The sequence below is a fragment of the Notothenia rossii genome, assembly GCF_949606895.1.
Source record: "Notothenia rossii genome assembly, chromosome: 6".
Classification (NCBI taxonomy): Eukaryota; Metazoa; Chordata; class Actinopteri; order Perciformes; family Nototheniidae; genus Notothenia; species Notothenia rossii.
The window spans coordinates 14605563-14618531 of record NC_136909.1 but is presented as its reverse complement, the minus strand read 5'-3'; the positions used below and the strand labels follow the sequence as shown (position 1 = coordinate 14618531).

The following is a 12969-nucleotide window of genomic DNA, read 5'->3' as shown; positions in this document are numbered from 1 at the left end:
TAATTCTCTGTTGTATCGAGAACAACAAGCTGGCACAACACAGATCACGTCACCATAGTTAAGCTTTGATCAAGTCAAGTATCCCTCTGTCCTATTGGGATGTCTAATTAACTTAACTCCCACCAACATCCATCAAACCCCCAAAGACATCCCTGAATTCCTGTCCATGAGGTCATCACAAATACCAGACTGGGCAGACACTGATCCTTCAATGTATAGCGGGTAGTCATGGCGACAGACATTTCCCAAAACAAAAAGATGAGTTGATTACCTGTGCCCAGAAACATGTAAACAATACAACCGGATCAATACAAAATATATTTCACTGTCAGAAGAGTGTGACTACCTATCGTCAAGGGAACACCTCTGTTTTTATCTCTTCTGACGCAGATTCCCTATTTTGGATATTTTCTGGGAATTTTCCAATCTATAATCTACTCATCTTTCATTTATTTCATCACTCTCCACATTCGCGAATCGGTTGATTTAAGAGGGATACATAAAACACTCATTTGTGTGTATGATTCAGTGTCATTATCTGCATTAGATTTTGGCATCAGGTATAAAACCTTGACTGGAAAATACTTGCTCAAAAATACAATTATCCCTGTGCCACCCCCACACAAGTCTAATGTGAAAACAGTCACAGAAGATATTACGCTTTAAGCTTGTTGATACTTAAATTCTACTGAATGTATCATTTAGAAGGAGAAATGGCTTACAGTCAGGATGCCAGCAGCAGAAGGAAACTCAAAACTTTTCTGTTGGATGGAAATGTATGATTTTTATCAGGTATTAATGGAAAAATGACATTTCCTGGGCATTGCGGTTCTTTGAAAAAACAAGACTGTAGGCGGATTTTAGTCATAGATAAACTTGGGTAAATGAGTTTATAATTACCAAATTATAGGTGTATACCATTGCACCTGGTATTTAGACATTGGAGAAGATGCTATCAATGTCGGCTAATCTCTTCTGTTGAGTAATTTATTTATGATTCACATAGATTACACTGTTGCTTGTTATAAAAGTGGTGAAACGGTATTTGTACAGCAAAGTTTATTTAATAGGTTTTGCAAGGTCATCAAATTACAGAAATAATAACATTGTAAATGAGCTCCTAAACGGAAATCCACAGTTTTACAAGGGCTAAAGATCCGGGTCATTTAATACAGTCATTTTCTGTCAGATGTATACAGAAAGGTTAAGGAAACACACTGTTGCGGATCTGTTTTAAAAGATGAATGTCGTCTAAACAGTTTCAAGTTGTGGATATGTGAAGGAGGTAAAAAGGGGAGGGGGATCTTTTTTTGCCACTGTGAAGACGGCGGCAGCATTCTTTGGGGGGGCAATAATCCCTGGCATATATGCCAGTGCTGACAAAGATATGGGGTGTGTATGTGTGTTTGCTTGGAAGGGGAGTGGGGGGGGGGGGGGGGTGTCACTGATCCCTCAGAAGGCTAAATTTACCCATGAGTGATGGGGGCAGGTGGATTCAGCTGGGACAGTGGGATAGGGGTGGTGGGGGGGTGGTTAGGCAGCACCGGACCTGGTTTCAGTTCAGACGGAGATCGTTGGAAACACACAACCCAAATCGGGGTTTCTATTCAAAGCCAGCTGGTCTGGCTTTATCACATGCAGGACATTTATTTTAAGACATTTGTTGGTATATTTTTTTATTTCTTTGGTCAACTATCTCTTTAGTTTTCCTTTCTTTTTTAAAACGTTTGAGTTGAGCTGGGCCTTAGCTGGTGCTTTGGGGTGTAACTTCCTGGGGAAGCAGAGGAACGGCACGGGTGAGTTTTCACAGCACACTATTCCCTTCCTTTTCCCCTCTCCTCTGGATCTGATTCTGCTGGTGGAAAACCTGTCTCTGCCAAGATTTCAAACCATTCACAGTTGGGTCGTGACATGTTAAACAGATTAAGCCTTAATTTTGATATGTGAGCTGCTCAATTTCAAAATCCTACACTGTTGCCTAATTGTTACATTATAGCCTTGCTGGATTTAGTGAATACTGTCTTTGTCATGTGATCCAATAGGAAAAAAAAACAGTGTGAACTAAGCAAAAAGATACTCTTAATTGTTATTTACTTAGACTTGTTCCTGCTCTTGACAACAAGCCCCCAGAGAAGCTCTAAATCTGCTGAAGGAGGAGTCAGGGCTCAGCTGTTGCCAATCACCTCCGTGGAGCACTTGGGGAATAGCCTATTAAGGCTCCTGTGTGTTTAAGTTTTAAAAGTCTACATTTTTATTTCTTTCATGCAAGACAAATGTTTTCAGGCACTTAAGTGGAACTTTATATTGTGTTGTTTCCCTGCTTCTAATTCTTCACAGTCAGTTTATGTTACCGGTACTTTTAAGGGTAATTGCTTAGAACTCATTGCACAATCTGGAATTATCAGCGAGAGAAAAGAGCATAGCCTTAACATGCTGTTTGCTTTAGAAATGAGTCATTCCCTCAAGGTAGCTACCTAAGTGGCTAAGACACACTTCAGTAGCAATATGTTTCTCACAGTTTGGAGTTTAAGTAAGACATATTGGGCAAACTTTTGAAACAAAGGAGTAAACTTTTTGTCATATTAAAAGAACAAAGAGGTGTTTATCCCTAACTGAATGGAGACATTAGAAAGGGGCTCTACTGTAGGGCACTTGTCCCAAAACAACCAAATGGAATTTCATACTAGAGCAAAGGCTTTGTTTGATTTTAATGAGTGGTGAAAGCCTCCGTTGGACATTTTCCTTCAACTTTTGATTTCACCATAGGTTTTGGATCAAATAAGAGAAGTAATATTGTTCCTGAATTTGATATCCTCGTATTTCGAGTACCGGTACATTTTATTTCTGACTTGAGATACTGTACAATATGCTACTATTAACTATGGTAGCAATGAAAATAAAACCCTTAACAAGCTAAAATAGAGGAAATAAACATGTATACAAATGTATATCATACAAGTGGACATTCACTTGTGTCTCTTTTTTCATGAAAAGTTACTTGTCCTCTTGCTATTAACCCAAAGAGGCAGGACTTGAAAAACTTCAACCCAGTTTACAGGAACCGCTTAGTCTTCACATATTAGTTTTTCTGCCCCTGAATTCCACGGCTTTGATGGTCGGCCGAGTTGAGGAAACGCGTTGTTTTCCCTCTCTGTAGGGTGGCGAGCGCTCTTACGCAGTTGCCTCTCTGCCTTTGAAACTCTCCTCATCCTGTCACTTCACCTTCACACTCTGCTATTAGTTTCATTGTTACTGTTCTTTGTGCAGTATGAAAAGCAGAGCAACGTTTGTTTATCTTCACTGAAATGTGAATAAAGATTAAATCAAATGTTATTCAAGGCCTTAACATGAATGGTGAAAATGGCTTAAATGTATTAAAGACATGAAGATTAGTGGTTACTTCCTGTTTAACTTGGAGTAAAATATATTTGTAATTGAGGTTTCCACTGGTGTTTTTGTGTACGCTAAATGAATAGGAATGTTAAGATACAGTGTAGGAGTAATTTGCTGTTTATTTATTCTGTAACAGTTGCTGACAGAAGCATAGCAGAAGTTAGGGCAAACGTTTCCATAGTTATTTAGTGGGCTGTACCTATCCAGATTCTCTTGAGTTAGTATTTAATAATAAAAGATGTATTGCATTTTAAAACAAATTATCAAGACGTATCACACATACAGTATGGAAGTAGTTTAAATTGGGATGGCATGAAAGTACAAGTTAGTTTCACTCTAATGTGTGACAGTAATGGCATAGTGACTTTCTCTTATTTTTCCTTTTCATTCTCCTCCATTATCCCTATTATTTAATGTTGGAAGATTTCCAGCAGTAGTCCAACCTCCTGTATAAAAACTATCTTTCCATCTACCCCCCTGAGCACTGTCGAGGCCAGAAAACAGTATGACGCTCTGCCGCCACTATGCAACGCCTGTGCGCCAGGGCCGCCTAAATCTACAAAACACGAGTGCTGGCGCGAGGCAGCTCCTTTGATCTGCAGCTAATCTCAGTTGCCTGCCTCCCCTCTGATCATGTCTGAATAAGAATGAGTTGGTGATCCTGCAGGCACAAAGAGCTTTAGACGCCGCTGCTCGTCTGCCGCGCTCCACCGTGTAACACGGGCCTGCGCCGATGGTCGCTAGGACGCGCTATCACACATCAGAGCTGGGAAACCCTCATTTAGACACACATTATATTCCGCTCCACTTTCTTTTCCTCACATTGAGATGCTATCATCTGCTTGTAGAGAGTGTGGGAGAAGTTGCATAGCCATGCTGAGTGATCTTTAATTGTCAAGGGAATTGGCTGAGGTCAACAGCTGCAGGAGGGAATTCTGCTGTGTAATGGTTACTATGGGAATAGGAAACAGTGATGATGACTGTAGGCTTTAATGCCGTATCTGTATGTATTACAGCACATTTGTTAGACTACTGTCAGTCTAACACATTTCCAGTAAAATGGTAATCATAAGATGACCTGCACAGGTCTATACTCCAAATCATGATCTGAAATCACTGAGATCACACTAACATAGCCTGAAATTAAGATTTGGTTGAGGAAATATGGTGGTTTTATTTTAAAAACAACTATTTCTAAAGTTTGGAGAACTATCTGTTATAATTCTAAAGGAAATGGTCAACAAACTGCTTTATTTTTGATTGATATAGAAAGAGAGATGATTGCTATTGTGGTCTATTAATTCCGGTCTTAAAATCTCAAATTGTGACAGCGCTGATTGCCATTTTAAATTTCACATTTTGATCTATTTTATTTCTGCATTATTATCGTTATGTTTCAGTCACAGCTTTTGCATCACTTCATGAAACACCAGAGGACACCCCTTTGGACAGAGATAAATACAATCTAACATTGGCATCTCCCCTTTATGGGCACAATTAGAGAAGGGCGGTGAGAACAATGTGAGAACTGTGCCTGTTTTGGAGCAGTTCAGAGCCTAAGTGTTCAACCATTCAAAAGGAGGAACAATTACACTAGAGTCTGGAGAACACACAGGATGAGGAGAGGGGAGTCAGGGATTGGTTTAAAAAAGGAAGAACAATGAAATAACAGTAATTTAAATGTTTGCATAAGGAATAATTATAAGAAATTTGGAATTTCTCTTCAATAAAAATTAATCTGCTTAAATCTGTAGATGATTCTTCTAAATGAAAATGTTATTATGGTATCCCCTGAATAACAATAACGTTGAGTAAAAATAAATACTGGTTAAAGTTTGCATGGGGGATACTTGCAGTTAACCCGTGTGGTACACCAGATTGTTCTGTGCTGGGAAGGATGCAGAGCTCCCCTGCAGGCGGCACATTTAATTACACAGCAGCGTAATGTGGAGGTGCCCTGAATGCACCTTGACAGGCAAAATGTGCCCTTCATATGTAGCAGGTGGCACACGGATGGCACCTGTCACATATACATTTATGACATATATGATATTATAGCATTTTGATTTTAAAATCATCAAGCAGTTTTGACAGTTTAATCAAGCTAATTGATCAGCAGATTTTAAGCCAGTATAATCAAATAATAGGCAATATGCAGTCAACAGCTGCTTTCTCCTTTAACTATCAAAATGTTATTTGAAAATGTGTCTTGTGGGAATAATTCATTATCATTAATTACATTTAATTGATGGCATGTGTATTCGTTACATTTTGAAGATGAATATAAATCAAAGAAATGTGAACTTTCTAAGTAGGCACCACTGTAAGTCACAGTGTGTGTATCTACATATTCACATAGACATGACAATATATGCAAGAAAAAGCAACAGGTCTGATCAACAGCGTGGCCAGCGGCGTCTCAGCAGTCAGGGCAGTCACAGGACCATGGGGCTTTTCCTATGATGTAACAGGAGCATCAGGCAGAACAAAGGGAGGGCTTGTTGTTCAGCTTGTGCCTCATCCATAATGCATACAAGGTGTACAGACAGAATACTGTTGGTTAAACACGACACATGCAAATCACCAGCGCTGTCTCTCGTTTGACTCCGCTCGGTAAGGGGCCCTTATGTGGCCATAAGAATTTCAGAGGCCTTCAGATTTGTTGTTATTGCATTGAGTCTGTTATGTATGGTTAGATTCAACTGTTTTTAAACTGAACTATAAGGACAAGGAAATATATGAAATGGAACAGTGAATTTACTGCTGGCCAGACTCAGTTAATGGCCAAACCACACAGAAATATGCTTATTGAAAATAAGGCACTGCATGGTTTCAGTGAGAAATGAGTCATACCATTATAAAACGGCAGCTAATGATAAGTAGACGGAACTCTTTTCCCTCGCTTTTTCTCTTAGCCGACCAAAGCCTTAACATTTAAAACTACCGAGGTGGCTTCTGGTTTATGAGAAATGTGGGTTCACTAAATATCCAGATCAGAAATGTATTAATTTCTGAGTGATTTAATTTAGATTGTTGAAAGTTATACAGATGAAAATAAATAAAATGGCTCTGTTTAATAAGCTTTTATTCAAGACTTGATCATTTAAAGTAATTTAAAAGGTAACTTATTGGCATAACATATCCATAAATACTATATTTACATTAAAACCATTTTTCTTTTAATTATATAATGGCTAAAATATATGATTTGGCTAAAATATATGATTTGGACTATGACATATACAGATAAACTGTTTTCAGTGGTACAATAGTCAAGGTGATATTAAGGCAATCAAAGTTTAGGAAGGGAACTTCACCTTTATATTACTAAAGCTAATTTGACTGTACCAATAAATACTTCCCCAGAATCCTGAATTCCTTTGTTTTATATATTTTGTAATATGAGGACAAATTATTTCAGTTAATTAAAACAAGATTTTCTCACCTTTTCTCCCTTAATTATACTGTACAGTGGTAGAATTCCTGCAACTATAATTACTGATGATATTGCCCTCTGAGTTTCATTATAAACCTTATTAAGAAGGATCTCTGAAACTGGTGTAATATAACACTTTTGATGACTTACACATAGACCAAGCAGGGATCGGCAGGGAAATGTCTCACATCTCTCCTACAAAGTGTGAGATTACTTCTAAAGTAGCTCTGTTTTCCCTGAGAACAGAACCCAGATGTTCTGGCGGATCAAGTCCTGTACATTATGGATGTCATATGTGAATATATGTAAGATGATGCCGATTAAATTCATATTTTATTAAACAGTAATATGTTTGTGTCATAAATAAACCAGAAGGTGTTTCACAGTGCTGATATTACACATTATATATGTTACTTTTGGAAATTGCTAATTTATTTCCTTAGTTTTCCCCAGTGTTCACAACTTAATATAAACAGCAAATGAATGAGGCATGACATTTTTAATGCCTTCAAATGCTCTTCCAGTCTGTTAATAATAATGTAATATAAAATAATTATATTTATTTGTTTACAATATCAGAATTTAATATCAGCACAATGTAATAAGACATCAGTCTTAAAATGATTCAGGAAGACGCATGCATACACACACACTGATCCATAGATCCCCAGCTGAGCCTGTGAGTTAAATTGGCCTGCAGGTCTATCTGTAACCCCCGAGAAACTTGGTCGTCACATCATGTCGCATCAATCTAGTGTCAGAACACCAAATGTCTCTTAAATCCATTAGGGAACCAACACAGAAAGAATGACTGAAAGCAGTAAATACCAGATAGAAGATGGAAGCATCCCTCAGACATGTCTGACACACAACAAGCAATCCATGTGTCTCGTAGTGCTTCTGTTATAGCTGGCTAATTCTCAGGAGCAGTGAGGCAGAGTGCTTGACAACATCATCTACTGTGACAGGCAGATTGTGTTTTCACGTGAGCGTGATCGACAACAGATTGCACTGAGCCCGGGCTGTTCCTGTTTGCCCTGGAAATGTGTTAGTGTTTATCTGTTGCTTGAGAGGCATTCCTTTCTTTCTCCTTCCGTAACAAAAAAAAACACATTTTCAGGCAAGCTTTTTTACATGTGTGTGTATGCGTATGACACACGCTGTGAAGTGACTGCCAGCAGAGGCTTAAGAAACAATCCAAGCAAGATCAATATCAGCAAACCGCACTTATGTGTTTGACTTAACATGCAGTCGCAGTTTCCCCTCTTCCCTTTTTATACACAGCTGATGCCAAACCTCACAAAATTGCATTTACCCAAACGCCTAAAGTGTGTGTATACACAATGTGACATATTTGAAATTACGACATTGTTTTGGCAAACTGTTGATTTTACTACATCAGGCTTTGATGAGACTCACACTTGAACACAAACACAAACACAAACACACACACACACACACACACACACACACACACACACACACACACACACACACACACACACACACACACACACACACACACACAACCAGTACACAAGTTTGGGTCTGCATGTTCTAAGAGTAGTAGTGAGTGACTAATGATGAGTTGAACATGGAAAGTTTCAGACATAAATAAACTAATAATCTAGTCTGTTTTAATTAAACAGAAAATAATTTAGATTCACAAACACAAAAGCAGCAAATATTTCACCTACAATATTTAACTTACAATTATAACTCTACAGATATTTAAGTTACAATGCACTATGCTTGCACACACTTATTGGTTACCTCACTAAATGTATTAAGTGTAAAAGGCATAATGTGACTTACTCTGAACAACATTATAAAATGTTACAATGATCTGGCTATAATGCTTTGAGTTTTTTTCTGTCATATTCAAATGTAGCCGAAGATCCCCACTTGGTAGTCTCAAGAGCAAAATATACATAAGGTCTTCCCTACTTTGCATTAAATGTGTGAGAATAAAATGAGGCTGTAAGCGTGCCTTCACCATAAGTTTATCCCTGTAGACAAGTCAGACAGCCATTTATGAATATGCATGAACCAAGTGTTTGCCTCGTTTAATGATTACTTTTTTAACATTCATATATATTCAGTCTATTTCCCCCCCATTTATTTCACTGTTCTTCATATGGGCGTTAAACACACACACATACATACACACACATAGATGTTAACAAGGATCCTGCTCACTATGTGCAAGGTGCATGCAAACAATTACCATTTCACTGGCAGGTTCTCTCTCCCCTCCTCACACTTCCCTATGTTACTTCTCCTCACAGGTGCCAACCTAAGACAACCTCAAGCATTGTGAACACTGAAAGGACCTATCTAATGAACCGCTGACAGACAGCAAAGAAAGCTTCAGGACTGAGGGCTCGTGAGACGGCAAAAGAAGGAACATTGAACGTGGTATGTACAATTATCCAGGCACTCATAGGTGACATATTTAATGCAATTGTCGCATGTGTGCAACTGAGGATTTGTCTATTGTAGTTCTCAAATCTGTATGTTTCACACGAGGCAATATGTGATGCCATTGATATCTGCCATGTTGCATTCATAAACCTACTGTGTCTAACATACTACACCTTATTGATTATTATGGAGGTCTGGGGGCCAGAGGAAATGCTATTAAAGATTAAAGGGTCAGGTGATGTGAAGGTGGTATTCCAGGTCATCAGACACCAGCGGGTTCAGTTACAGGCTGTAATGTCCGGCCGTCAACAAAATTAGCTTGATTTATTTATTAACTGATTTCATGTCCTGCCATTTCCTACCCTGACTGACAGGGCTGCATACATGGCTTATGCTTCACAGGTGAACTTCAAAGGAAGGGAAAGATTAGGATGCTGCTTGGTGTCCACTTACACTTCACGCAGTCTAGTGAGAGGCATGTTCTGCAAAGCTATAAGCTTATAAGGGTAATATTTGTTGTTTGTCTGCATTTGGATACAAGTTCAGAAGTTGGGTTAACATTTACATTTTTCTCTATTAAGATAGGATGATCAAATATGTATACAATTATAGTGAGGATATCATTAAAAGTCCAAACAAATATAGACATTTATTTCAAGATCTTGAATGTTTTTAGTTTGGAAATGGTCAAAAATCCTAACTCTATTTTAAACTTTGACCATCCAAAAAACCCTTCAAAGCTCTATGTAAATCAAAACCCAGTTGATTCTGTTTCTGAGGATGGGTTGATAAAAAAACTAAAGTGAGATCTGATTATGTATTTCAGTATAACAGGCTCCATCCAATACAACCTTTCTTTAAACTGATACTACACCCATATAATGCGAGTATAAAAGAAGCACAGTATTACAAGGCGTATCTGGGAAACATCTCTGTACAGACTGCCTGTCTGTGTCTTATCTGAAGTGGCAAACTTGCTGTTCTAATTGTTATCTTCACACTAATAGAGTGGATGTTTTGAAATCATTTGGTTGGATGGATAAAGGCTTGGTAATTCCCCCATGCTTACTGTCTGTGTCAGTGCTTATCTGGAGGAGATAGCTGGGTCCTGGAGAATGATTGGCGGCTCGCAGGAGGGGTAAAGTTTGTAAGTGACTGAGAAAGAAGGCAGCATTTATGTTCCTCAGGCGTGGAAGAAATCAGTTTAGAACTAAATGGTGGGATTATGTATGGTTTATTGGACAAAATAAATTAGTTGAATCTACTTTTAACAATATATTTAAAACGGGTTTTTACCTTCAAATAAGCTTGGAGTGGATAATTCATTTTGCAAACTGTTTCATGTTCTTTCTACCAGTTTCTTGATTAAAGAGGACTTGCCTTTTCTGGGTTGTTCTTGTGTGGCATGCTTGAAACAAAAGGCCACAGCAAAAACTTGAACTTTACCAGCTGGATTTAGCTTTCGAAGTCTGCTAAAGATGCTTAACGTGCCCTCCGTTTGATCATTAGTTTAAGCATTCCTCATGATCTTCCTCTAGTGGTCCTCTGAGCGCTTAATTGTGCGTCCACCCTATCGGGGCTGGCGCGATAATAAAGCAATAAGAGCAGAGGCTCGTTCATTAAAGTAGAGTTGGGAACATGTGAGCCCGCCCCCTTTCAGGAGTCAAAAAAAGAGGAAAGAAATCGATTATTTCTCTTCGCGCTGGGAGAGGAAAGGGTTTGGGGGAAAGACTCGGCTAGGGTTTCTCGAAGGAACAGAACCAGCCATCACCATAAGGCTCCAGACGTCCAGCAGTACTCCACCTCCACCTCCACGGCTCCACCACCGCTCCACCAGATCCATCTCCGCTCACCGGCACCTCGCGGAGAGAGAGCAGCCCTCAGCGCCTCCTGAGCAGACACTGCCCGATCAGAGAGAGAGGGGGAGAGAGAGAGAGAGCGAAAGAGAGAGAGAGAGGGAGAGAGAGAGAGATAGAGAGCGAGAGAGAGAGAGAGAGAGAGAGAGAGAGAGAGAAAGAGAGAGAGAGAAAGAGAGAGAGAGAGAGAGAGAGCAGTTGTCTTTGACATTATAGAGACTCCTACCACGTACTGTAGGTTACTTTTTTTTTCCTCCCGGCGACGTCCTCAGCTAAGTTGCGCTCCTGGATTTTAAGTGCGTCTTGGCGAAAGTCCGTCACCACCGAGCAGCAGCTTCAGCCTTCCTGTCAACCGGCCGGACCCAACAAGCGGCGGACCGCTTGAATCTTTCACTTCACCCGGACAAGATTTCACGCGAAATAAAGTAAGTACCGCGCTCACACTCACTCGCAAACATCAAGGAGACACGTTGCGTCATATGATCTGTATTTTTAATCTTCCCGAGCGAAACTTGAGGGTCTATTTTGATGCGCGCTTCCTCAACAACAAAGTACAGTAACTGCGTTTATTGATTTGTTGTGACCCTGATCGACTTATGCCGGTGACAACTCTGTCATATAACTACAGGCTGACATCAAATTGCTTTTTATGATCTATTAGGACAATTAAGGACTGTCTCGTGTTTTAGGTAGTGGTACTGTTTTGTCGACCTTGTGTAGCTTTCGCATGTCCACATGCAGGCGCAGAGCCACAGCTACTGAATACGCTGCCCTCCTTAATGTAGGATAAAACTATGTTAAACCCTACTGCGCTTTTGGTGTCATATTAAAAGTTACATTTTCACTTTAAAATGTAGTGTTTAATCAACCTGATGTTTTCAATTTGACAAAATAATATAATAAATAAAAAATAATCTTTAAAAAAAAGAAAATTACTTGCAGTTCAAATGTTTTTAATTGTCAGATAATTAGCTTAATTAAAGCAACAGTATGCAGTGTAACTCACTGTACTTATAATGGCCTTACTTTGTGAATATGCAACAAAAAAAATCATCAGTGGTTTAAACTACCAATCTGAGTATCCTATTATTATGCATGGGAATCAGGATAACTTGCATAGCAAACTTTCATACAAACATTAAAAAATGACTGAATGATGCAAATATGAATCATTTCCAAAGTACAATACAGGAGAACACAGTTTTCCAGACTTATTTTAACGTTAGTTCACGCAGACAAGAGACACAGTAAACACTAAATTAGTGTTTTATAAAAGGTTTGACACGTTCAGACTTAATTATAATTTCTTCTCTTTGAATTTCTGACTGACATTATTTCAACTTGTTTTAATAAAGCGAGAATTGCATATTTGTACAGTTAAGTTATGTCTTGTGTGGCTCAATTGAACCTGTTGCAGTTAGAGCATTAATAATGACACCATAATTAACCTGTGGCAACTTTCACAGGTTGCAGCTTAAGATATCTAATTGGATTTATTTGTTTTATTCTTTAAGTATTTATATAAAGCCCACTGATCAAATGTCCACACATTTCTCCATCACACTTTATTATATTTTAGAATATGGTTGAACTGACTAGGCTGTGTGTATTTAACTTACGTTCATTAATGCAAACATAGAAGTCATTATCTTTACCCATATGCTTCTGATTTTGTTATAAAGTTAAAGAGCAATTGTTTGTAACTGAAACATACAATCTATTTTAACAGTTAAAGATGCTATGAATGTTGAGATCGTGGCATTTTTTATCTAAATAAATAAAAGTTTCACTGCACATTTTGGGATTTAAAAAAATGGTTACGTTTGAAATAGTTTGTTATTGAGATATTCTTTATTCAAA

At 38.5% G+C, this 12969-nt stretch overlaps 1 protein-coding gene across 1 annotated transcript in view; it reads left to right on the top strand.

Moving 5' to 3' along the window:
- Positions 1-1534: 1534 nt before the first annotated feature.
- Positions 1535-12969, top strand: part of mef2cb (myocyte enhancer factor 2cb) — a 70383-nt gene continuing 58948 nt past the window's right edge. The window contains exons 1-2 of the mRNA XM_079687110.1: positions 1535-1796; positions 9118-9247. The gene's annotated coding sequence lies outside the window, so the exon portion shown is untranslated. The remainder of the gene's footprint in view (positions 1797-9117; positions 9248-12969) is intronic.